This window comes from Dasypus novemcinctus, chromosome 5 (assembly GCF_030445035.2).
Source record: "Dasypus novemcinctus isolate mDasNov1 chromosome 5, mDasNov1.1.hap2, whole genome shotgun sequence".
NCBI classification, from domain to species: domain Eukaryota; kingdom Metazoa; phylum Chordata; class Mammalia; order Cingulata; family Dasypodidae; genus Dasypus; species Dasypus novemcinctus.
In genome coordinates, this window is record NC_080677.1 from 130444664 (window position 1) to 130471065 (window position 26402).

Sequence of the window (26402 nt, forward strand, 5' to 3'; positions counted from 1 at the left end):
TGTCTCATGATGATGGAGGAGGTTGTTGTTATGGGTGGAGGAGTGGGGTGAGGGGGATGGGGGTATATGGGGACCTCATATTTTTTTAATGTAACATTAAAAAAATAAAGAGAAAAAAAAAGAAAAGAAAAAGGAAAAACTGTAAGTATGAAATTACTTCAGGGTGTTAAGCAAACTTGGCAAAACCAGCCCACGGAAGTTTAGGATTTCTGGACGAAGTATCTCCTTACCCAGAGCACTGAGGAGCATCCTAGTTACCGGAGAATACTTGAATGGGGAGGGGACGGGTGGGGTATGGGAAGGGAGATGGTAGAGGAGGCAGAGGAGCAGGAACCCACGCCACAAAGCCTTGTCCAGCCATTCTGGGGAGCCGGGAGGGGCTCTCTCTTGACCGTCTTCCGCACACAGCAGCCAATGTTTTGGATGTTTTGGATTAGAGGACAGCAGCCTGTCCTCCTGCTTCCCCATTCTTGCTGCCGGCGTAGAACTGTCTACTCTGCTTGTTTTCCACGCCCTGTGGGACTCACAAGCAAGTCATGTCATTCTCTACCCTGTCCCCACCCAAAATAGCAGATTTCTTCTTAAAAAGGATTCTTGTTCTCCTCATTTCTCGACAGTATTTGGCAGCTTGTAGGGAAATTGAGTAAATGAAGCATATGGTGGAAAAGGAGCAAGAGAGGCAACTTGAGGCTCAGGGTGTGGTGTTCTGAGAATGCTCTTGTCGCAGCCCTGCAAGGCCTCTGAACTTTTCTCCTCAGAACCCTAGTACAGGAAAGGAAGAGAAGGAACCCGGTTCCATTATGCTGGAAAAGCCAATGAATGCCCACTGCAGGACAGATGGAACAGAGAATGGCAGAGGGAAGTGAAGCTGGAGAGGTGGGAAGACAAAACGGAAGGAGGAAGAAGGCTCTGCTAGGAACATAGATGGACAATAAATATTTATAGGTGAGCTAGTAAGGCATTGATCGGCAGTGAAGGCCAGGCTGTCATGAGCAGGCAGCCAGGGCCCAGGAGCTCGGCTTATGAGAAATCAGAAACTGCAGTGAGTTGCACCACTGCACATTTAAAGGGTACTAATTAAATGCTTAAGGAGTACCTTGGGGGTATAGCTGAGTGGGAGAGCATTTGACTGCAGCTCAAGAGGTCCCTGGTTCAAATCCAGGTTCTCCCTAGTTAAGGGTTCTTTTAGATTTCAGACAATAAAATACTGTAGTGAATGAGCAGGAGGAAAACAACTGCACTTGCCACCCGCTCTGGTCCCTGGTCTGGCACACCTTATTGAAAGCATTGTGTTATGTCCTCCTTACCTAGGACATATCTGTTCTTCGGTGCTCTCTCGACCTGGGTTCTGTTCTGGCCAAGTCTGTTTTCTCATCTTAGAATAGTCAACAGTGTGGTGGTTGTGAAGATGAACTGTCCTTCTCCACGTCTACGCTGTGTGTCACAGGCTTTCCCAAATGACAATAGTTCTGAGTCTCACTTGGATTAGCAAGAAATTCAGCCTTCTGAAATGTTTCTGGTTTCCTGGATTGATAAACTCATATTTATTTTTCATTTATTTCTCCCCTCCCCCCCCCCCCCGCCCCGGCCAGTTGTCTGCTCCCTGTGTCCATTCACTGTGTGTTCTTCTTTGACCACTTCTATCCTTATCAGTGGCACTGGGAATCTGTGTTTCTTTTTGTTGCATCACCTTGCTGTGTCAGCTCTCCGTGTGTGCAGTGCCATTCCTGGGCAGACTGCACTTTCTTTCACACTGGGCGGCTCTCCTTACAGGGTGCACTCCTTGTGCATGGGGCTCCCCTATGCAGAGGACACCCCTGCGTGGCACGGCATTCCTTGCACGCATCAGCACTGCTCATGGGCCAGCTCCACACAGGTCAAGTAGGTCCAGGGTTTGAACTGCGGACCTCCCATATGGTGGGCAGATGCCCTATCCATTGGGCCAAGTCCACTTCCCCCATATTTATTTTTACATCAGTCTCAAGCCTTACCGAGTTCCAGACATACCGGATCTATCTATCTATCTATCTATCTATCTATCTATCTATCTATCTATCTATCTATCTATCTATCTATCTATCTACCTACCTATCTATCTATCTATCTAATTCTTTAAACTTTTAATGGTAGTAACATATATACAACTAAAAAACTCCCCTTCTAACCACTTTCAGATTTACAATTCAGTGATAGTAATTACATTCACAATATTGTGCTACCATCACCAATATCCATTAACCAAGCTTTTTCATCACAGAAACTCTGCACCCGTTAAGCAATAACCTCATTTCTTTCACCCTCTGACACCTGGTATCTTGTAGTTTCTCTATATATAATTTATTTACTTTCAAATATTTCATATAAATGAGATCATACAATAATTGCCTTTTTGTGTCTGACTTATTACAAGCAATATATTTCTTTTTTCTTTTTTTTTCTTTTTTTAAATTAAATTTGATTTTTTTATTATTACATGCAATATGATGTCTTCAAGTTTCATCCATGTTGTAGCATGTCCCAGAATTTCATTCCTTCTTATGGCTATTTATCCTTTCACCTGCTATGGACACTTGGGTTACTTCTACCTTTTAGAAACTATAAATCATGTTGCTATGAACATTTTGAGTCCTTGCTTTCAATTCTTTTGGGATTGTACCAAGAAATGGGATTGCTGTATTCAACTTTCTGAGGAACTGCCAAACTGATTTCCACAGTGGCTGTATCATTTTACATTCCCACTAGCAATATATGAGAGTTCCAACTTCTCTGCATCCTTGCCAAGATTGTTATTTTCCATTAAAAAAATAATAGTAATCCCAGTGGGTGTCAAGTGGTATCTCATTGGGGTTTTGGTTTAAATTTCCTCTGATGACAAATGATGCTGGATATCTTTTCTAGTGTCTTGGAGAAATATCTATTCAAGTCTTTTGCCCATTTGAAAATTGGGTTGTCTTTTGTTGTAGCAGTTCCTTTTATCATTTTGAATATTAAATCCTTACTAGATAGACGATTAGCCATTGCTTTCTCCCATCCTCCAGGTTGCCTTTTTTAGGGGGGGAGGGGGAAGTACCAGGGATTGAACCCAGGACCTCTTACATATTGAACATGCACTCAACCACTGAGCTATACCAACTCCATTCCAGGTTGCCTTTTCACTTTCATGACAATGTTGATGTACAAAAGTTTTAAATTTTGAGAAAGTCCATTTTATCTATTCTTTATAGGTCTAAAACCTCTGGCAAATCCAAGGTTATGAAGATTTCCCCCTATGCTTTCTTCTAAGAATTTTATAGTTTGAGGTCCTTGATCCATTTTAAGTTGATTTTTTGTAGATGGTATGAGGTAGGGGTCCAACCTCATTCTCTTGCATGTGGATATTTGTTTTGCCAGCACCATTTGTTGAAGAAACTATCCCCAATTAATGTACTTGGCACATTTATCAAAATCAGTGGGCCAGAGATGTATGGGTTTATTTCTGAATTCTCCATTCTCTTCCACTGGCCTATTTGTCTGTCTTTATGCCAGCACCATATATTTTAGTTACTATATAGCTTTGAAGTAAATTTTGAAATTGGGAAGTATGAGACCTCCAATTATTTTTTTCTTTTTCAATATTGTTTTGGATCTTTAGGGTCCCTTGAAATTCTGTGTAAATTTGAGGATTGGCTTTTCCATTTCTGCAAAAAGGGCTGCTGGGATTGCCAATAGGGATTATGTTGAATCTGTAGATTGCTTTGGGTAGTATCAACATCTTTACAATATTAAGTCTTACTGCCCATGAATACAAGATATCTTGGCATTTATTTAGGTCTTCTTTAATTTCTTTAGCACTGTTTTGTAATTGTGAATGTAAAAGTCTTTCCTTTCCTTGGCTAAATTTATTCCTAGATACTTGATTCTTTTAGATGCTATTATGAATAGAATTGTTTTCTTAATTTCCAGTTTGGTTTTTTCTCTGCTGGTGTATGGAAACACAGCAGATTTTTGAGTGTTAAATTTGTAGCCTGCAATTTTGCTGAATTTATTAGTTCTAGTAGTTTTCTTGTGGATTGTCATCTGCAAACAGAGATGTTTTACTTCTGTTTTTTTTCTAATTTGGGTTCCTTTTCTTTTTCTTGCCTAATTTTCCTAACTAGACCTCAGTACACTGTTGAACTGCAATAGTGAAAGTGGGCATCCTTGTCTTCTTCCTGACCTCATGGGAATGACTTTCAGTCCTTCACTATTGAATATGATGCTTGCTGTGGGTTTTTCATATACCATTTGTCATGTTAAGGAAATTGTCCTTTATTCTATTTTTCTGAGTGTCTTTAACATGATAATTACTGGATTTTGTCAAATCCTTTTCTGAATCAACTGAGGTAATCATTAGTATTTTCCCTTCCTTTTATTAATGGATTTTACATTGATTGATTTTCTTATGTTGAACCACCCTTGCATTCCTGGGACAAATCCCACATGGTCCCAGTGTGTAATCCTTTTAGTATGCTGTCGGATTAAATTTGCTGGTATTTTGTTTGGAATTTTTGCATCAATATGTTTTGCAGTTTTTTTGTGTGATGTCTTTATCTGGCTTTGGTATCAGAGTACTGCTAACCTCATAGGATGAGTTAGGAAGAATGCCCTTCTTTTGATATTCTGGAATAGTATGAGAAGGATTGGTATTAATTCTGTGAATATTTAGTGGAATTTACCAGTGAAGCCATTTGGTCCTGGACTCTACTTTGTTAGGTTTTTGATAACTTATTCAGTATGTTTGCTTGTTTTAGGCCTGTTGAGATCTATTTCTTCTTTAGTCAGTTTAGGTAGTTTTGTGTTTTTAGGAATTTGAGCTGACCCAGTTTCGGTCTTTGCTCTTATTTCTCCCTTGGCCTGCAGGTCTCCCCCACCTTTTTCATATGGCAAACTCCTCCTTGTCCATTACCTCCAGGAAGCCCCTCTTGACTCCGCAGGCAGTGTAGTTCCTTACTTCTTGCTCTCACATCACTCTGCTTGGGCTTCTGTTACTTCTGTAGAAATATTTTGGTTCATGGGTATCCTGGGCACAGGATCATGAGTGTAAGGTGCTAAAGAGAAAACCCGCCTGTTTGGGGGGATTATTCAGGTTTAGAGCATTTGACTTCAGTATCAGAAGTCCCTGGTTCAAATCCAGGTATCCCTTACTTTTTAAACCTTTTAATCACCAGTACAGAAACTGTAATTTCTGCCTTCTTTCCCCATATTTAACTATTTGATAAAAATATAGGGTCAGATCAGGACCAGACCCAAGATGCATCCCCTGTTCATCACCCAGATTATGTCATTATAGGATTGCCAGGTCATATGGTATTGTACTTAGCTTTCTGAAGAACTACCAAACTCCTCCACAGCAGCTACAGATATTTACATTGACACCAGCAATGAAACAGTATTCCTATTTCTCTACAGCCTCTCCAATACTTGTTATTTTCCATTTTTTAAATAGCTGCCTTCTTGTGAGTGTGAAATGGTATTTCATTGTGGGTTAGTTTGCATTTCCCTGATAGCTACTGATGTTGAGCTTCTTTTCATGTGCTTTCTGGCCATTTGTGTATCTCCTTTGGAGAGAATCAATTTAAGTATTTAACCCATTTTTAAATTGGGGTTGTTTGCATTCTTTGAAAAGCAGTTTTATTAAGATATATTCACATGCCATACAAGCTATCCAAAGTGTACAGCAAATGGCTTTTAATATAATCGAAATGCCATGCATTTATCACCACAAAAAATTTTAGAAAAATTCCATTACTCCAAAAAGAAAAACTCCGTACCCCTTTGCAGTCACCTCTCAATCCCTCTGCCCTTCCCCAGTCCTACATAACCACTAATCTAATTCCATCTTTATAAATTGAATTATATTTACATTTTATATGAATGGATTCATAAAATATATAGTACATCGTGTCTGCTTTCTTTCACTTAGCATAATTTTTTGTTTGATGTTAACATCTTGTAATATTAATAGACATTCATTCAGTTTCAAAGAAAAACAATCATATATGTAATATCACCCATATTCATATTTCATATGAGGTTTTACTATGCTGTATAGTCTCATATTACATTTTAAAGGTTTCCTTCGAGTAATATACATGACATTAGACTTTCCTTTTCAATCACTGTCATTCCCATATAATAGCATTGCTACAAACATTATGTTGTGTTTTGACCTTTTCTATTCCTTTCCAAAGATTTATTAACAACTTTTTTTACCAATTCTGCACAGATTAACCCTCAGCTTTCTACTGTCTAACTTCATTCTATCTTCTGGTGACCCATATTCTGTTACTAACTCCATGAGATTACACCATATATTTAATTCATAATACCTCAATCATACAATATTTGTCCTTTTGTGTCTTGCTTGCTTCACTCAACATAATGTCCTTCAGATTTATCCATATCATATGATTTGTGACTTCATTTCTTCTAACAGCTGCATAATATTCTATCACATGTGTACCCCACAGTTTGTTTACCCATTCTTCAGTTGATGGACACATGGGTTGTTTCCAAATTTTGGCAATAGTGAATAATGCCACTATGAACATTGGTGTGTAGATGTCTGTTCGTGTCCCTGCTCTCAGTTCTTCTGGGTATATACCCAGTAGTGGTATTGCAGGGTCATGTGGCAAGTCTATATTCACCTTCTTAAGGAATTGCCAAATAGTCCTCCACAGTGGCTGTACCAAGTCTACATTCCCATCAATGGTGACTAAGCATTCTTTTTATAAAGATTTTATTTATTTATTTCTCTCCCCTTCCCCTCCCCCTCCCCCCCCCCCCAGTTGTCTGATCTCTGTGTCTATTTGCTGTGTCTTGTTTCTTTGTCCACTTCTGTTCTTGTCAGCGGCACGGGAATCTGTGTCTCTTTTTGTTGTGTCATCTTGTTGTGTCACCTCTCCGTGTGGGTGGCGCCATTCTTAGGCAGGCTGCACTTTCTTTCACGCTGGGCAGCTCTCCTTATGGGGCACACTCCTTGCGCATGGGGCTCCCCTACGCGGGGGACACCCCTGCGTGGCAGGGCACTCCTTGCATGCATCAGCGCTGTGCATGGGCCAGCTCCACACGGGTCAAGGAGGCCTTGGGTTTGAACCGCGGACCTCCCATGTAGTAGACAGATGCCCTAACCACTGGGCCAAATCCGCCGTGGAATAAGCATTCTTATCACTCCATATCCTGTGCAACATTTGTAGTTTTGTGTCCTTTTAATAGTGGTCATTCTGATAAGTGTGAAATCCTATCTCATTGTTGTTTTCATTTGCATTTCCCTAATGATGTTGAACATATTTACATGTGTTTTTTCGCCATTTGTATTTCTTCTTTGGACAAATGTCTCTTCAAGTCTTTTGCCCATTTTTAAATTGGGTAGTTGTTTTTTATTGTTGAGTTGTAGCATCTCTATATATCATGGATATTAAACTCTTATCAAAGTATCCTGTCATGATACTGTTTATTTCTGTGGGATCAGTGGTTATATCCCCTCTGATTTTTTTTTCTATGTATTTTCTTTTTTTCTCTTTTTTTGTTAGTCTAGCTAAGGGTTTGTCAGTTTTATTGATCTTCTCAAAGGACTAGTTTTGGTTTTGTTAATTTTTTCTAGTGATTTTTTAATTCTCAATTTCATTTAGTTCTGTCTAATCTTTGTTTTCGGCTTGCTTTAAGATTAGTTTGTTGCTCTTTTTCTAATTCTTCCAGGTATGCAATTAGGTCTTTGATTTTAGCTCTTTCTTCTTTTTTATTATAAGCATTTATGACTATAAATTTCCCTCTCAGCCCTGCTTTTGCTCTATCCCATGGGTTTTGATATGTTGTGCTCTCATTTTCATTCATTTCAAGGTAGTTACTGATTTCTTTTGCAATTTCCTCCTTGACCCACTGATTATCTAAGAGTATGTTGTTTAACTTCCATGTCTTTGTGCCTATTCTGTTTCTCTGCCCCTTATTAATTTCCAGCTTCATTCATTGTGGACTGAGAAATTACTTTGTATAATTTCAATTTTTCTGAATTCACTGATACTTGTTCTGTTGACTATTCTGGAGAATGATCCATATGTGCTTTAGAGGAATGTATATCCTGCTGTATTTGGGTGTAATGTTCTGTATATTTCTATTAGGTTTAGATCAGGGGTTCTTAACCTTTTTTGTTCCACAGACCCTTTACTAAGTACACACTATACTGTGTATTATTTAATAAATATATCACACCCACACCAACACATCCCCACAAGAATAATGTTTTTTTGAATTCACCTGGTTAAGAACCCTTGGTTTAGTTTCTGTTTCTTTACTGACCCTCTGTTGAGATGTTCTGTCTAATGGTGATAATGGCATATTAAAGTCCCCCACTATAATTGCAGAGGTTTCTATTTCTCCCCTTAGTTTTTCCATGTTTTCCAATGTTTGTCTCATGTATTTTGGGACATCCTGGTTAGGTGCATACATTTTATGATCGTTCTTTCTTCTTGATAGATTATCCCTTTTATTAATATATAGTGTCATTCTTTGCCTCTTTGTTTTGCATTTAATGTCTATTTTGTCTGCTATTAGTATAGCTACTCCTGCCCTTTTTGTTTATTGTTTGTATGTAAAATCATTTTCCAACCATTCACTTGCAACTTCCTTGCGTCCTTGGGTTTAAGGTTTCTTGTACACAGTATATACATGGTTCATATTTCCTTATCAATTCTGCCATTCTGTGTCTTTTTTTAAAAAACGTATTCATTTTTTTTTTAAATTTGTTTCTCTCCCTCCCCCCCCACCCCAGTTGTCTGTTCCCTGTGTCCACTTGCTGCATGTTCTTCTTTTGTCTGCTTCTGTTGTTGTCAACGGCACGGAAATCTGTGTCTCTTCTTGTTGCATCATCTTGCAGCGTCAGCTCTCCATGTTCTGTGTCTTTTGATTGGTGGGTTCAATCCATTGACATTCAATGTTATTACTGTTAAGGCCATACTTATATTAGCCACTTTTTTCTTTAGGTTTGTATATGTCATATTTTGTTTTTATTTCTCTTTTTATCTTTTATGTTATTCTTACTATTATAGTAATTTTCTTTTCTACACTCTCCTACAACCCTCTCTCTCCTGTTTTATTTTGTTTTTTTCCTTTCAACCTGCAGAATTCCCTTTAGTATTTCTTGAAGGGCAGATTTCTTATTGACAAATTCTCTTTATCTGTGAATATTTTTTTTAAGATTTATTTTTTTATTTATTTCTCTCCCCTTTCCCCCCAGTTGTCTGCTCTCTGTGTCCATTCGCTCTGTGTTCTTCAGTGACCACTTTTACCCTTATCAGCGGCACCGGGAATCTGTGTTTCTTTTTGTTGCATCATCTTGTTGTGTCAGCTCTCCATGTGTGCGGTGCCACTCCTGGGCAGGCTGCACTTTCTTTCGCGCTGGGCAGCTCTCCTTACGGGGCGCAGTCCTTGCATGTGGGGCTCCCCTACGCAGGGGACACCCCTGCGTGGCAGGGCACTCCTTGTGCACATCAGCACTGCACACAGGCCAGCTCCACACGGGTCAAGGAGGCCTGGGGTTTGAAGCGTGGACCTCCCATGTGGTAGGTGGATGCCTTATCCATTGGGCCAAGTCCACTTCCCTATCTGTGAATATTTTGAACTCTCCCTCTTTTTTTTTTTTTTGATAGAATTGACTCCTTCCTTTCTTCCTTCCTTCCTCCCTCCCTTCCTTCCTGCCCCTCCTCCCACCCTGCTGTTTTTGCTATCTATCTTGTCTTCTCTTCTCATTTTATCTCCTCTAGGATTCACCAGGGTTCCATCCTGGAGACCTCTGATGGGGAGAGAAGTTCCTGTCAATAGCACCACCTCAGTTCCTGGTTTCTGCTGCGCTTCACCTTGAGTCTCCCCTTGCCTCTCTTTTCGATGCGTCATCATCTTGCTGCGCGACTCACTTGCGTGGGGCACTGACTCACCACGTGGGCACTCACGCAGCTATTGGCTCACCATGTGGGCACTTGCGCAGGCACTGGCTCGCCACGTGGGCACGCTTTCTCTTCTTTTCACCAGGAGGGCCCAGGGATCAAACCCAGGTCCTCCCATATGGTACATCTGCTTCCCTCCCCTCATTTTTGAATACCAATTGTGCTGGATGTAGAATTCTTGGCTGGCAGGTTTTTTATTTGTTTGTTTTTGTTTTGTTTCTTTTTTTTAGTACCTGGGCCAGGAATTGAACCCTGAACCTCATATGTGAGAAGCCAGCGCTCAACCACTGAGCAACAGTGGCTCCCCTGAGTTGTTTTTTTCATTTGTTTTATTTGTTGTGGTTTCTTTTTTTTTTTTTATTTTGGTTTTAGGAGGCACCAGGGACTGAACCTGGGACCTCTCATATGGGAAGCAGACACTCAACCACTTGGGCCACATCTGCTCCCAGTTTTTTTTCTTTTAGCACCTTAACTATGTCATACCACTGCCTTCTTGCCTCCAGGGTTTCAGATAAGAAATCAACACTTAATCTTATTGAGCTTCCCTTGTATGTGATGGATCTCTTTTCTCTAGCTGCTTTCAGTGTTCTCTCTTTGTCTTGCGTATTTGACAATTTGATAAGTGTATTTCTAGGGGTAGGCCTGTTAGAATTTATTCTGTTTGGAGTGTACTGCACTTCCTGGACATGTCATCCATGTCCCCCAAAAGAGCTGGGAAATTTTTAGTCAATTATTTCCTCAAATACTCTTTCTACCCCCTTTCCCTTCTCTTCTCCTTCTGGAACGCCAATGAAACATGTTGTTGAGCATTCAACTCCCTGAGCCCATGCTAAATTTTTCCATTCTTTTCTCTTTTTGTTCTTCTCTCTCTTCAATCTCAAGTGTTCTGTCTCCTGTATTACTTTTTCTTTCTTCTATCATTTTGAGTCTTTTGTTGTATGCCTGTAATGTGCTTTTGATCTCACCTATTGTGTCTTTCATTCCTATAAGCTGTTATTTTTCTATTCCAGTTTTCAAATTCTTCTTTGTGCTCACTTAATGTCTTTTTGATGTCCCTAATCTCTTTAGCCATTGTCTTTCAGCATGTTAACTTAATTTTGGAAATTTGTATGAAATTCGTTGATTAGTTGTTGGAAATCCAGTATCTCATCTGGGACTTTGAGATATTCCTTTGCTTGGGCCATTTTTTCCATTTTCTTAGTATGACTTTGAATTTTTTGCTGATGTCTGTCTCTGATCGCGATGGTGAGTTTACTCTGATGCTCAATTTCTCTCTCTTTCATAGGGATTTAGTGGTGGGAGGCTGTGTGTTACTGCCATTCTTTGATTCTTGGTTCAGCCTGTTCTAGGTCTTTAGGATTGCCTGTTACTTGCTCAAATCTGGGCCATGGACCCAGTAAATGGGTTGCACACCTGCAAGGGCCTTAGGGAGGGAGACTTAAAAGTTCCTTTGCCCAGGTGGAAAAGAATTTCACTTCCTTCTGCATTCTCAACAACCATTCCTGGTCAGTAGGGAGGATGATTGAGAGTGTTGGATCTCTTTAGTTCTTTTGCTGGCTCCCAGAGCCAACAATGGTGCAGCCCTACCTAGCTCAAAGGGCTCATGAGACACAAGAGACCAAAGTTGTGGGCCAAAAGCTGAATCAACTTTAGACGGCATCTCTCTTTCTCCTGTTTCTTAGGAGGTGGATCCCTACAGTCCCCTCTGTCTGTAGCTGCTGGCCAATGGCCAGAAAATTAAAAGTTGTCTGCTCAGCCCACCCCCCCACCTTCTAGATGGTGCCCACCCTTCCCTGGTGTCCCAAACCCTAGAACATTTTTTTCCGGGTCATTTCTGCCTTTCCTCTAGCTATTTTTTTCTGGGAGAAAAGAGAGTCCCATGTCTTTCTACTCTGCCATCATCCCGGAAGTTGTCCTGGTTCTTATATTTAGGTCTTTGAACCATTTTGAATTCATTTTTAAAATATAGTGTAAGGTAGGGGTGGTTCTTCTTCTTCTTAATTTGGTAGGGGTGGTCCTTCTTCTTCTCCTTCTCCTTCTTCTCCTTCTTCTTCTTCAAATGGACATCTAGTTTCCCAGCGGCATTTGTTTCCCAATTGAGCAGTCTTTGTCCCCTTGTCAAAAATCAGCTGACCATAAATGTGGGGACTGATTTCTGAACTTTCATTTCAATTCCATTGGTCCATTTATCTGTCCACAAGCCAGTACCATGCTCTTTTGCTTGCTGTGATTTTGTAGTAAGTTTTAAGATTGGGAGATCGTCTAACTTTATTCCTCATTGTCAAGATGGCTTTAGCTCTTCAAGGCCCTTTACCCTTCCGTATAAATTTCATGACTGGCTTTTCCATTTCTGCAAAGAAGGTTGTTGGAATACTGATTGGGGATGCATTAAATCTATAAGTTTCTTTGGGTAACATTCATTTTACTGATATTTAGTCTGCCAATACAGGAACATAAAATGCCTTTCCATTTGTTTAGGTCTTCTTTTATATTTTTAGCAATGTTTTGTAGTTTTCTTTGTACAAGTCCTTTACCTCTTTGGTTAGATTTTTTTCCTAGATATTTGATTATTTTAGTTGCTATTGTGAATGGAATTTTTTTCTTGATTTCTCCTTCCAGTTATTCATTACTTGTGTACAGAAACACAACAGATTTTGGGGTGTTAATCTTGTACCTCACCACTTTGCTGAATTTACTTATCTGCTCTAGGTAGCTTTGTTGTGTATTTTTCAAGATATTCTGTATATAAGATCATATCAGGAAGCGGATGTGGCTCAACTGATAGAGTGTCCATGTACCATATTGAAGGCCCAGGGTCAATCCTTAGGGCCTCCTGACCTGTGTGGTAAACTGGCACACACAGTGCTGCTGTGCGCAAGGAGTGCCGTGCCATTCAGGGGTGCCCCCACATAGGGGTGCCCCGTGCACAAGGAGTCTGCCCCACAAGGAGAGCTGCCCCACATGAAAAAAAGTGCAGCCTGCTCAGGAGTGACGCCACACACACGGAGAGTTGATGCAGCAAGATTACTCAACAAAAAAAAGAGACGCAGTTTCCCGGAGCTGCCTGATAATGCAAGTAGATGCAGAAGAACACACAGTGAATGGACACAGAGAGCAGAAAATGGGTGGGGGGGAAGGGGAGAGAAATAAAGAAAATAACCCTTTTTAAAAAAAAGATCATATCATCTGCAAATAGGAAAAGTTTTGCTTCTTCCTTTCCAATTTTGATGCCTTTTATTTCCCCCTAATTACTTTGGCAAGTGCTTCTACTACAATGTTGAATAACAGTGGTGACAGTGGGAATCTTTGTCTTATTCACGATCTTAGAGGGAAAGCTTTCAGCCTTTCACCATTAAGTAGGATGTTAGCTGTGGGCTTTTTACTATGCCTTTTACCATGTTGAAGAAGTTTCCTTTTATTCCTAGTGTCCTAAGTGTTTTTATCAAGATAGGTTGCTGGATTTTGTCAAATGCCTTTCTGCATCAATCAAGATAATGATGTCATTTTTTTCCCTTCATTCTGTTAACGTGGTCTATTACATTAATTGATGTAATAATCAATTAATTGTTGAACAAATCTTGTATACCTGGGATAAATCCCACTTCATCATGGTGTATATTTATTTTCATATGCTGTTAGATTTGGTTTACTAATATTTTCTTAATGATTTTTGCATTTATATTCATAAGAGATAATATATTGGTCTGTAATTTTCTTTTCTTATGGTATCTTTATCTGGCTTTGGTATTAGGGTGATGTTGTAGAATGAACTAGAGACTGCTCCCCCTCTTCAATTATTTGGGGGAGTTTGAAAAGAATTGCTCTTCTTTGGATATTTGTAGAATTCCCTTGTAAAGCTATCTGGCCCTGGGCTTTTCTTTGTTGGGAGGTTTTTGATGACTGATTAAATATCTTTACTAGTGATTGGTTTGTTGAGATCTATTTCTTCTTGAATTAATGTAGGTAGTTTCTATGTTTCTAAGAATTTGTCCATATTATCTAGGTTATCTAATTTATTGGCGTACATTTATTCACAGTATTCTCTTATAGTCCTTTTTATTTGAGCACGGTCACTAGTAATGTCTCCCTTTTCATTTTTCATTTTAGTCATGTGCATCCTCTCTCTTTTATTCTTTGTCAGTCTAGCTAAAGGTTTGTTCATTTTATTATCTTTTCAAACAACCAACTTTTGTTTTGTTGATTCTATTTTTTTTGTTTTCTATTTCATTTATCTCTGCTCTAATCTTTATTTCTTTCCTTCTGCTCACTGTGGGTTTAGTTTGCTCTTCTTTTTATAGTTTTTCCTGTTTTGAGGTTAGGTTCATGATTTGAAGTCTTTCTTCTTTATTAATGTAAGCATTTAAAGCTATACATTTCCCTCTCAGCACTGCTTTCCCTGCATCCCATAAGTTTTGGTATTTTGTTGTCCTGAGTATGCAAGGAGGTGTCTTCCCACCAAACTGAGATGGATATGCCAGACTAAAGAAAGACTCAGACAAGTTTAGCTTGGTGAGTTAATAAACATTTATTTAAGGGATTTACAAGGGGTCTTTACCCTCAGAGCATGAAAGAAGGCAGCATTTTCAGAGCTCGAATGATCATTTTTGCTCACCACAAAATGAGAGGGGTATTTTGTAATGCATGTCCATGTGTAGATGGGGAAGGCACTGTGAGAGACTGCAGGATTTCTAAAGAATGCAGGGTTCCAAGATTTACTGATCAGTCACCAGTACACAACCAGTTCCTGAGGCTTGCCTTTTTAACTACTTAGAAATGCTGCTGCCATTTGGGGAGGTGGGAAGAACAGGAAGGGTTGAGGGAGAAAATGCAAAGTTATGAATGCCACAGTTGTATTTTCATTTTGATTCACCTCAGGTATTTCCTAATATCTCTTCTGATTTTCTCTCTAACCCTTTGGTTGTTTGTATATGTTGTTTAATTTCCACATTTTTGTTATGTTTCCATTTCCTCCTTTGTTACTGATTTCTAGCTTCATTCTGTTGTGGTTAGAGTATATACATTGCTTGATTTCAATATTTTTTAAATTATTGAGACTTGTTTTGTTAGCTAATGTATGTTCTATCCTGGAGAATGATCCATGTGCACTCGAGAAAAATGTGTTTTCTGTTTTTGCTGGGTGAAGTGTTCTATATAGATCTCTTAGGTCTAGTTGGTTAAGAGTATCATTCAAATCTTGTACTTCCTTATTGATCTTCTGATAAGACATTCTATCCATTATTGAGAATGGTGTATTAAACTCTTCTACTATTTTTCTTCATGTTTATCCTGTCTGGTATTCTCTGGACTTCTCAGATGTGCATGTTCACGTCTTTTGTGAAGTTCATGAGTTTTCTGTCATTATTTCTTTGCATATTCTTTCTTCTCCTTTTGGGACTCCCGTAATGCATATATTGGTGTGCTTAGTGGTGTTCTGGAGGTATTCTGAGCTATTTTCTCCTTTAGTATTTCTTTTTTCTTTCTACTCCTCAGTCTGACTCAGTTCAAGTGTTTTACCTGAAAGTTCACTTACTCTTTCTTCTGCTAGCTCCAATCTGCTCTTGAAACCCTCCTGAGCATTTTTCATTTGTTATTGTGGTCTCCAACTCTAGTAGTTATGTTTGGTTCCTTTTAAAAATTTCAATTTTTTTACTAAAATTCTCATATTGCTTATTCATCATTTTCCTGGTATCTTTTAGTCCTTTCTCTGTATTTTCTTTCATCTCCTTGAGCATTTTTAAGATAATTTTTTAAATGTTTTGTTCAGTATGTCTACATTCTGGTCTTTTTCACTGGTGTTTTCTGGATTTTTATCCTCTTCCTTTGGGTGGACCATCATTTCCTGTATCTTTGTTTGTCTTGTACTCTTTTGTTGCACACTGTACATTTCAATATTTTAAAATGTGGACTCTGGGGTTTATTCCTTAAGATATCTGTTTCTTGATTTGTAATCATCTGGTGATAAGATAGATTTTCTTGAGCTGCAACCAAAGCAAATGCAGTGTGTGCGGTTTTTCCTGCCTTTCCGGGCCTCTGTCTTATCCTGGGCTTTTGCTTGTTAGTTGTTGTGGAGTTCCCCTGGAGTTTGCTTGTTCCCTCCCTTTCCCAGGAGACAGACCTCCTTGTCCTGAATGTTTGAGGCTAGTAAGCTCTTTGCCCCAGACTGTCCACCTCTATGGCTTCTTACATTCTTTTCATTGTCTCAAGCTGCTCTTGCTTGCAGGGCACATTCTAAAAGGGGGGACATGCCGTAGAAGACTTACCCAAGTCAGCCTTTCCCAGCCCAAACAGGGCCAAGGACCCGTGACGGGGGTGCAGACCAGCTCCAACATGCCCCAGGGAGGGGTCGGGGAGTACACCAAGAGCTTCTCCAATGGCTCCTCAAAGCTGAGACTTCCTGTCCTGCTCAGCACAGGCAACCCTTCACTCACTGTCCCCTGGAACCCTGAGGAAGCAAGTGTCTTTAAATTTCTGCTGCCACCTCCCCTTTCTGGGGAGGGTTGAAACAATGACGGCTGCAACCTTTGTATGGGGCAGGTTGAAACAGTGACTACTGCCATCTTCCCTGGGTGGGTTGAAACAAAGGCTGCTCTCAGAGCCAGGCCCCCAGTGATCTGAATTTACTACAAAAAATCTGTGATCAGTGATCAGCTGTGCCAGCCCTCTTCTTGGGGAAAGGGATTTTTATGTCCCTTTCTGTCACCAGCAATCTATGCAGGGACTGGAGCCCACAGTATCGTGCTGTGAGAGTGGGAGATGGGTGCTGGTAGCTACCATGCAGAGAAAGAAATTTATTGTTCTTTACAATAATTTATCAGCCTCTTCCTCCTACTCTTCCCTGGATACTGTACAGTTCTATTATGGCCTCTAGAGTTTCAAAACAGTCATTTCAGACAGTTTGTGCCTATTCAATAGTTGTTTTTGTGAAAGGACTGAGCCCTAAGCTCCCTACTTTGCTATCTTCCCACAGTGAGTAACCCAAGTTTCAATTTTTAAAGAACTGATATCATATAATATATATTCTCTGGTCATAATATATACTAGAAAACAACCAGAAAGAGATACCTAGAAAATACTCACATATTTAGAAATTAAGGAATACACTTCTAAATAACTCATGGGTCAAAAACTTAATCATAATGGAAATTAGAAAAGAGCATTTTTATTAACAAGTGTTAATAAAAATAGTAAATATCATCATTGGTGGGGACAGCTAAATAAGCATTTAGAGGAAAACTTACAACTTTGAATGATGTACTAGAAAAGAAGACTAAAAACAAATGAACTAAGAATTTATCTTGAGAACTTAGAAAACAACTGAATAAAGAACACCATGAGAGAAAAAGGAAACACAATAGAGCCAAACAAAGCCAAAAGTTGGTTCTTTAAAACAAAATATAAAACTGATTACTCTCTGGTAAAACTGATAAATAACCAATATCAGTAATAAAAAAGAACTTCAGATTCTTCAGACTTTAATAGAATGTTTATGGGACATTATAAAATATAATTATACCTAAAATTAAAAATCTTTTTAACAAACATGTATAGAGAACTTATACCAAGTACTGTGCTAGAAAACTGTCCTTTAAAAATATTAATTTATTTATTCCTCATGATAACTCCATAAGGTAGGCACTATTATTATGCTCATTTTATTGATAATAAAATTGAAGCAGACTCAATTTTCTCCAAGGTCATGCAGCTGGGATCCAGGATTTGAACTTGTGCTTTGTGTCTTCACAGTCCATATACTTTACCTCCATGCTCTACTGAAACTGAGAAAAAAACTTTTAAAAGTTTTTTTTTAAACTAGGTAATTTTAAAAATTACCAAGGTTGACATAAGAAAAATCAGAAAAGCCGAATAGCCCTCCAAGTTTTTAATAGCTCTAAAAACTAAAAGTTATTTAAAACTTTTTCACAAAAGATTTCAGACCAGATGGTTTTACTGGTGAGTTTTATCACATATTTAACTCTATTTTTACATAAAAGTCTTTCTAAAAATCGAAAAGATATGTACGTTCTATAACTCCTTTTGTGAGACTAGCATGATCTTGATTCTAAACCCCATCAAGGGCAGTATAAAAAGGAAATTTATAGGACAATCTCCTCATAAATATAAATACAAAAAACTAAGTGCAGTGCATTGAATGTGCACCACGGTTCGGCTTGTTCTTGGTTTTGGTCTGCATTCTGGTGGGTATAAACCTACTGTAAAGGTATCTCTTCAAAATGTGACTTCAGTTAAGGTGCGGTCCCACTGAATTAGGTTGGGCTTTAACGTATATTGCGGGAGTCTTTTATAGGCAGAGTGGAAATCAGGAGAGAGAGAAGCCAGCAGAGGGGGCCATGTTCAGCGCCATGTGACAGAAAAACCAAGGACCAAGGATCACCTGCAGCCAACCGCAGAATGCCACAGTGCTTGGGAAGATAGCGTCACTGTGCTGATGCCTTTATTTTGATTTTGGACTTCTAGCCTCAAAACCATGAGCCAGTAAGTTCTCATTGTTTAAGCCAACCCATTGCATGGTATTTGTTTTAGCAGATGAGAAACTAAACAAACACTAAGCTAACCAAATCCATAAATATATACAAATAGTATTTAAAGTTTCCCCTATATTTTTATCTTTATTGATATTTTCTATTTGTTGGGCATTATTCTCCAGATTTTCCTTTAGTTTTTTTTGGTCCATGGTTTCCTTTAGCTCTCTGTGCATAGTTAAGGCAGTTGATTTAAAGTCTATGTCTTGTAGGTCCAATGTTTGGACAGTTTCTAATTTCTTTTTTTCCCTGTGGATGGACTGTACGTTCTGGTTTCTTTACATGCCTCATTTTTTGGTGGGTGGGGGTGGGGGATGAAAACTAGCCATTCATGTTTGTTCTGCTATGGAAGAGGCCAAAACTCTAAATGCTATGCAAAGGCAGCTTTATGCAGTCAAATGAGTTTCGGGTTATATCAAATGATTATAACCATTGAGCAATCACAAAAGAAAGTAATCAATTAAAGACATAGGAAAGAATGAAAGTATATACAAACACTCACCAAATCAGGGGAAAACTCAACGTCTGAGCTCTCACATGGCTGGGGGGCCCCTTTGCAGCTGATCAGAGTCCTGATTGTAAAAACGGTCCCAGGCAGACTGTCCCCACCTGGGGGAGGCTCTGACTGGCAGCTTAGGGGCTACCCCTTTTAAGGGGTTCTGAACCTCAGAACTCCAATGAGTCTTGCAATTCATGAGGAATGACTTGATTGAAAGTAACTGAGTCCATCCATCGGGGGGTGGCTAGACCTCCACAGGAGATACATGGTGTCTCAAGGGGTCTTTTCTATTCTGTTTATGGTACACTCACATCAGCTTTAACCTGATGTTAACTTTACAGGGGATACAAATAGGATATGTAAATATCATGTTTGGTGACTTCCTCCTTCTAAACATTTATTTTTCAGTAATGGGTGATGGGGTTGCCTGCATAGCAGCAGTATAACATTCCAAAGGACAAATGACAAGTTAATTATTCACAATTCTAGGTTAAAACAGCAGACTATTGATTAGAAAGCCTATGGATTCAGAATTCCTAATAATAAAGTACATCATTCTTTTTTTTTTTTTTTTGAGGTACCTGGGGGCCAGGGATTAAAAGGGACCTTGTATGTGGGGAGCTGGTGCTCAACCACTGAGCCACATTGGCTCCCCTAAGTTGGTTTTATTTGTTTGTTTTTGCTTGTTGTTTGTTTTTGTCTTTTTTCAGGAGGCACTGGAAACCAAACTCAGGACCTCCCATGTGGAAGGAGGTGCTCAACTGCTTGAGCCACACCCACTCCCCATTCTTAATATTAAAATGTGATAAAGCTGGAAATCAGATTCTTCTCCCTTCTTGGGGTTTGTTGTTGTAGCTTGCTGTGGGTTGTTTGTTTAGCGACATTTCTAAACTATTTTAAAAGACTATGTTCTTTATTGTATATGGTCTCTGAAGTCTCTGTGCCTTTAGCTTGTGGTCAGCTTGTGGTTTGGCAAATATTTCCCTAAATGTCTGAAGAAAATAGCAACCCTTTCAGTCTTTGCAGTTTGGCTCTGTGTTGGGGAATTCCTTCAAGGCTTAGCCAGTCCATTTACAACTCTTCCTTAGCCTAAAGATAAGCTGGAGGTGACAGCTTAGGGTCTTTTCAGGTCTTTTCAGAATGTGCATCCTTCCCTAAGCATATGCTTGACTTTCTAGATTGCCCATTTTACACAGGAGCTTTTCAAAACCCTTATTTCCCAACATATTTCTCTCTGCAGCTTTTTCTCCCAGGCTTCTGTTATTTCTGTTGTTTGCCTCAACTGCAATTTTGGCCTCAGGCAGCAGGAGCTTGTTCATTTGCCTTTCAGTATTTTTAAGGAATGCTTTCTGCTTAGCTGCTTTTCCACCCTGAGAAAATTCCAAGTTAGGTAAAACAAAAATAAGTGGCTTGCAGCAATCCTTCAGGGAACCTCCAGACAAGTCAAAACAGATAAACACAATTCCTTGGGAACAAGGTTCCCTCTTCTTTCTCTGAAACCAGGTACCCATACCAGGAGTACACATTACCATCTTTAAGACTACCACCATGTCAAAGAGAGTATGGGGCAAAGCTAAGTTAAAATGCTACAAAAGTGAGCAGATGTAGCTCAGTGGTTGAGTGCTTTTCTTCCACACACGAGGTCACTGTTTCAAACCCCCATGCTATCACTGGAAAAAAAATTCCACAAAAGTCTCCTACTGTGTTTAAGTTACATTTTTCCTGCTCTAGCATTTCCTCATTTCTGTAAACCTGTGACTATTATCCAGAGGTCCAAAAAGGACAGCTTTTGCTTATTTTTTGGGTATTTCTGTGGAGGGCCAAGCCCTTGGAGTTCTCTAGTTTGCCATTTTTGCTGCCATCACCCTCTCCCCTTATCCCCTTTTGCTTGGCAAAGCCACAACTTTTAAAATGGTACACCAGAAATTTCTGCATGCAAATTTTAAAAGTCTAAAGTTAATCATTATCTTTATTCTCCTCCCATATTATATAAAGACCTTATGACACTCTAATTTTGACCAACTCTTTCTTCCTTTTTCTTCATTTTTTAATACTCCTCTGCATCTCCATTTCTTCATGTTGAGAATAGGAGTAAATCCAGCTCCTTACATGTGAGAAACACTGTTGTTTGTTTCTTTAAAGGAGGTTCTGGGGATTGAACTGAGGATCTTGTAACTGCAAAGCAGGCCCTCAGCCGCTGAGCTACACCCACTCCCTCTAGTTGTTTTTGTGTTCCCCAGTGTCTGGCACCAAGTAGGAACTTGTTTGTTTGTATGTTTGTTTGTTTGTTTTTTGGGTGGTCATATATACACAGATTTTTTTTAACAAATCAATTTTATTGATACATATTAATAAAGCATAAATCCATCTGAAGTGTACAATCAATGGTATTTGGTATAATCACATAGCTGTGCATTCATCACTTTAATCATTATTAGAGCCTTTTCATTATTTCAGTAATAATAATAAACAAAAACCAGACAAGCAAACAAACAAAAAATTCATCATGTCTCAATCTCTCTCTGTCTCCCCTGTAGTACATAGATGCTATTTCTGGCTATTCTTGCACATTTATTTCTTTTTTAAAGAGTTTTATTGATATATATTCACATACCATATAATCTGTCCAAAGTGTATAATTGGTGACTTTTAGTATAATCACAATGCCAACTCTTTTCTTTATATGTTGTTGACCAGAATCTATTTTTTCAAAAAAAATTCCTTCTTGTTCCTCAGACCTCCCATCTGTAATCATTTTACTTTTTCCTGAAGTATGTTTTAGAATTTTCTTTAGAGACACTGTTGGTAGAATCTCTCAGCTTTTTTTTTTTTATAGGACGTACTGGGGATTGCACCAGGACCTTGTACATGGGAAGCGGCACTCAACCACTTGAGCTATACCTACTCCCTTCTTGTTTGTTCTTGAAGAATAGTTTTGTTGGAAATAGAATTCTAAGTCGGCTGTTACTTTCAACACATTGAATGCTTTGTTGTGCTATCCCTGGCTTTCCTTGCCATTGTTGAGGAGTCAGCTAGATATCCAATTATTGTTCCTTTGTAGGTGATCTCAGATTTATTCCTGGTTGCCTTCAAAGGACAGAGTGTTTATCTTCATCCATGAGATCAAAGTACACATTGCTGAGCAAGACCAGGTGAGAAGATAATGGAAAGATTAGAGAAGTTGGAGCTGGGATGAGATCATCAGCTGAGGTCAAACTATTCTGCTCAGCTTCGGTAACTAAAATGTTAGGGGGCACCCAGATTTGAACTGGGGACCTCTTGATCTGCAGTCAAATGCTCTACCCCTGAGCTATACCCCCCACTCTCTCACTGGAATCTAATTAACATCCTTCACCTGCGCCTCAGCCACAGCTGCAACCTGCAGGACAGGTTTCCTCAAAGCTACCAGAACTGCTTCATTGCCTGTTCATATCCCTGCCTTAGGAGAAGCAATAAGTTCCCTTCTACCACAGGCCCACAACTTCCCCACCCTCCGTGCCTAGATGAGGTCAGAAATTTGGGGGAGATTCACTTGCTAGCTGGAAGGATCTATAGTGACAATTGTACTGTGATTTTTATGCTGAGGACCAAAAACAAACAAACAAAACAGAGACTCAAAAGGAACGATGTCCTGGCACAATAGGCAGCACTTCAAAGATAGGACCCACACCCACATTGTCTAAGTACTGGATCATAGCTCTTTCCACAAAGTCACTCCCTAGGATATAGGCTTGACCCTTTTTCCCTTTGCCCCCAATATCCATATATTCAACGCTTTTTTCTGCTGTTTTGGTGAGGCCTCCAAAGAAGTGATTGGAGAAATTGTTGTCTTGGAGTTTCAAACCCACCTTTCTGTGCTCTGCTTTGCATTGCCGGGTCTGGGGCTTTACAAAGCACATTTCTCCTTTGCCAGCTGGTTTCCTGGTTGGTCCTGCCAATTTGGCTCTAGAGAGAGACTGGAAGCCAGCTGGCAAAAGAGAAATGTGGCGCCACAGCAGTGACAGTTCATTCCAGTAGCAACAGTGATTACAGATTGCAACTGAACACTCTCAGGTCCAGCCTCATCATACCTCCTAGAAGACATCAACACCCCTTAGAGGTCTGGGTTCCTGCTCCACAGAGATCCTGCTCCAAACTTCTAAGTTTTTGATAATTTCCTATTTGTTTCCTTAAACCTGCTTCTGGCAGTTTCTAACTCCATGATACTTAGTCTCTTCTTTTTGTCCTTTCAGTTCTCTTAATTCCTGGTCAACAATTACTTATATTAACTTCTCTCTGTTAAAATAACTGGTGCCATTTTTCTGTCCTGACTGGGCCATGGCTGATATACAAAAGTTTGTACCAGTGCTGTCCCAGGAAATAGAGTCCTCAAAGAAAGTATCAGAGATAGACTTGGTTTTGTCCTTGGACTTCAATGCCATGCTGAGTACCTAACAAGATCTTGAATAGTACTATATGGCCATAAAGGGGCTGTTCAATAAGCTCTGTTTAGCCTCCTTCTTTAGGAAACTGGACTGTGGTAGCAGGAAAACTTGATTATGTCAATTCAGCTCAAAGAAAAGAGCCAGCTAGAGAAAGGGGGCACCTGGATTTGAACCAGGGACCTCTTGATCTGCAGTCAAATGCTCTACCACTGAGCTATACCCCCTTTTACTAGTAATAAAGGGTATTTAGTTTCTCTTTGTATTTCTTTACAATTCTACTCACATAGGCTGCTCATTCTGACTCAGTAAAGAGTTGCTAGTCCTGTCCTACTATAAATGGATCCACCTTACTGCCATACTATATTACTTTTCCAAAAAGACACTACCACTCTTAAAAAGAGCTTGGAAATTCACTAAAGCTTTGATTTGAGACAACAAAATCTGTACCTGGTTTGGTATACAGACAAATGAAGCACAGAGAGAAGGTGATACTAAGCAAGGACTAGAACCCTTATTGCCACACTTTCAGCTGAGCTCACATTTCAATAATCTACAATGTGGGATGGAGATGACTTTCTCTCCTACATCTCCTCCAAATTGCACATCTGTTTAAGTACTTGAACTTTAAAATTTTATTTTAGCTTTCTATTTCATATATCCAGAACCTCACTGCTCACTTCTTTCCTCTTTCTGTCTTCCCTTAACAACCACTCCCATTCATGCCAACATTAACCTTCTAAGTTTTTTATTTCTTTGGCTTTCATTCTCAGCTCTACACATCTGTCTTTCTTTTATCTTTCCAAAGTGATCCTGGAGGCTTAGTTGATCCTAGGAGAGGTGGGTCAGCATTTGTGGTAGAGGGACTCTGTTTTATGTATTGCTGCATAACAAAATACTTCAACACTTAGCCGCTTAAAACAATACAGATTTATCATACCATTGTTTCCGAGGTCCTGGAAATCTGGGAGTATCTTAGCTAGGTGGTCTGGTTCAGGATCTTTCATGAGGTTGTAGATAAGATGTCAGCTGGGACTGCAGCCACCTGAAAGCTTGACTGTGGCTGGAGGCACTCTAAAATGGCTCACTCAAATTGCTGTTGGAAAAAAGACTCAATTCCTCACTTGTTGTTGGAAGGAGGCCTCAATTCCTCACCATGTGAGTCTCTCCAAGGGGTTGCCTGATGCGTCCTCACCACTCACAACTGGCTTCCCCCAAAGTGAGTCATCCGAGAGACAACAAGGCAGAGCAGAATGTATTATTTTTTTTACCTAGTCTCAGAAGGAACATACTGCCACTTCAAGGATATTCTACTAATTAGAAGCAAGTTACTAAGTTCAGCTCACACTCAAAGGAAAGGGAATATAGCGCTGCAGCTGCAAAATCACTGTCTGGTCCTACAGGCCTGGGTCCCCTGCTGAGTAGCCCAAAGAATGCTTCTCCGAGACATGGGTGGTTTATACAATCATTTATTTCAGGAAGACTGCTAATGGAGACGTGGTTCAGGGCTGCAGCTGGACCCAGACAGATTCTGCTACCAGAAGAGGTTTAACAGTACTTTACATAGACAAAGAACAAAGAAGGCACATAGCCAGAAGGAAATAAAGACTTGGGAGGTATCCTAAGGAATACATATTCATTCTAAAGTTCTTTCTCATGGTCTGTGTACAAAGATCTTAAAAGGACACAAGAATGAGTTTTGATGAGCATTATCGGCCCTGTGTACCTACCTGGCTCCATGCCTCAAATGCTCCTTGCTCATAGAAGATTGATGATAGTTTAGGTATTCCTTCGTTACTATGGGAATGAAGGAGAAACAAGTAGCAAGCAAGGAAAGTAAGGTTTGCACTAGCAAAACTATTTACCCTGCAGGGAATTAAACTTCACATCTTTGAGAGATGTCAAAGAAGTTATGGATATATTATAAAACCACCACAGTAGAATCAAAGTAGAAGGAATATAAAGTTGGATCAGGTTGAATTTATGGGTATGGGCTCACTAAGCTGAGATTTTAGATTTAATGTATTATGCTCAAGGAGGTAAGAATGACTCTGAAAGGATTTATTCAAAGAGTGCACCTGAATTTGAACCAGGGACCTCTTGGTCTGCAGTCAAATGAAGATCATGTCAGTTTCTACTTGGATGGTTGACTAAAGTATAGACCCAGTGGTAAAGCCTACACTAAATGAAATTAGAATGCCAGAAATTCCTTGGTATGTTGTAAAGGAAGATGTGGTAGGCAGAATTATCAGACAGCCCTCATGATTCCTGCACCCTAGTATCTCCACATCTCCCTCCCCTTGAGTATGGGTGGGATGTGTAACTTGCTTCTAACCGATAGAATATGGCAAAGCTGATGGGATATCACTCTGATGATTATGTTACATTATGTAGCAAAGATGAAGAGATTTTGCAGATGTAATTAAGGCCCACAGTTGATACATAATATTTTAAAAGGGAGATTATCTTAGGTGGGCCTAATTTACTTAGAAGGCCTTCTAAAGAGGACATAATGTTACTCCATTACATTGATGATATGATGGATCTGGTGAGCAACTACTTTAAGTATATCAGAAAAACACTTGCATGCCAGAAGGTGGGGGAGGGGGGGCGGGGAAGTCCACAAAAATTCAAAGTTCTGTCACCTCAATGACATTTCTTGAGACTCTATGGCCTACGACATGCTGAGATATCGCTTCCAAGGTGAAGGAAAAAATGCTCTATCTGGCACCTCCTACTGCTATGAAAGAAGCACAATAATTCTTGGATCTCTCAGAATTTTTGAGGTAATATATACTTCATTTGCACAAGCTGTTTCAGTCAAGTAACCCAAAAAGTTGCCAGTTTTGAATGCGGCCCAGAACAAGAGAGTCAAAAGGTTTAGGTTGCTGCGCAAACTTCTCTGTCACTTGGGCGATACTACCCAGCAGAGTCAATGATCCTTGGTGTCAGTGGCAGATAGGAGGACTTTGGCAGTCTCCTGTAG

General features: G+C 39.6%; 3 non-coding genes across 3 annotated transcripts; 1 reads left to right on the top strand and 2 right to left on the bottom strand.

Annotated features, from left to right (window-relative positions):
- The first annotated feature begins 1099 nt into the window (after positions 1 to 1099).
- TRNAC-GCA (transfer RNA cysteine (anticodon GCA)) lies at positions 1100 to 1171 on the top strand. The gene has a single exon. It is a non-coding gene; the product is annotated as a tRNA-Cys (tRNA).
- Positions 1172 to 22243: 21072 nt separating this feature from the next.
- Positions 22244 to 22315, bottom strand: TRNAC-GCA (transfer RNA cysteine (anticodon GCA)). The gene has a single exon. It is a non-coding gene; the product is annotated as a tRNA-Cys (tRNA).
- A 1256-nt stretch (positions 22316 to 23571) lies between these two features.
- On the bottom strand, positions 23572 to 23643 carry TRNAC-GCA (transfer RNA cysteine (anticodon GCA)). Its single transcript has one exon. It is a non-coding gene; the product is annotated as a tRNA-Cys (tRNA).
- Between the last annotated feature and the right edge of the window lie 2759 nt (positions 23644 to 26402).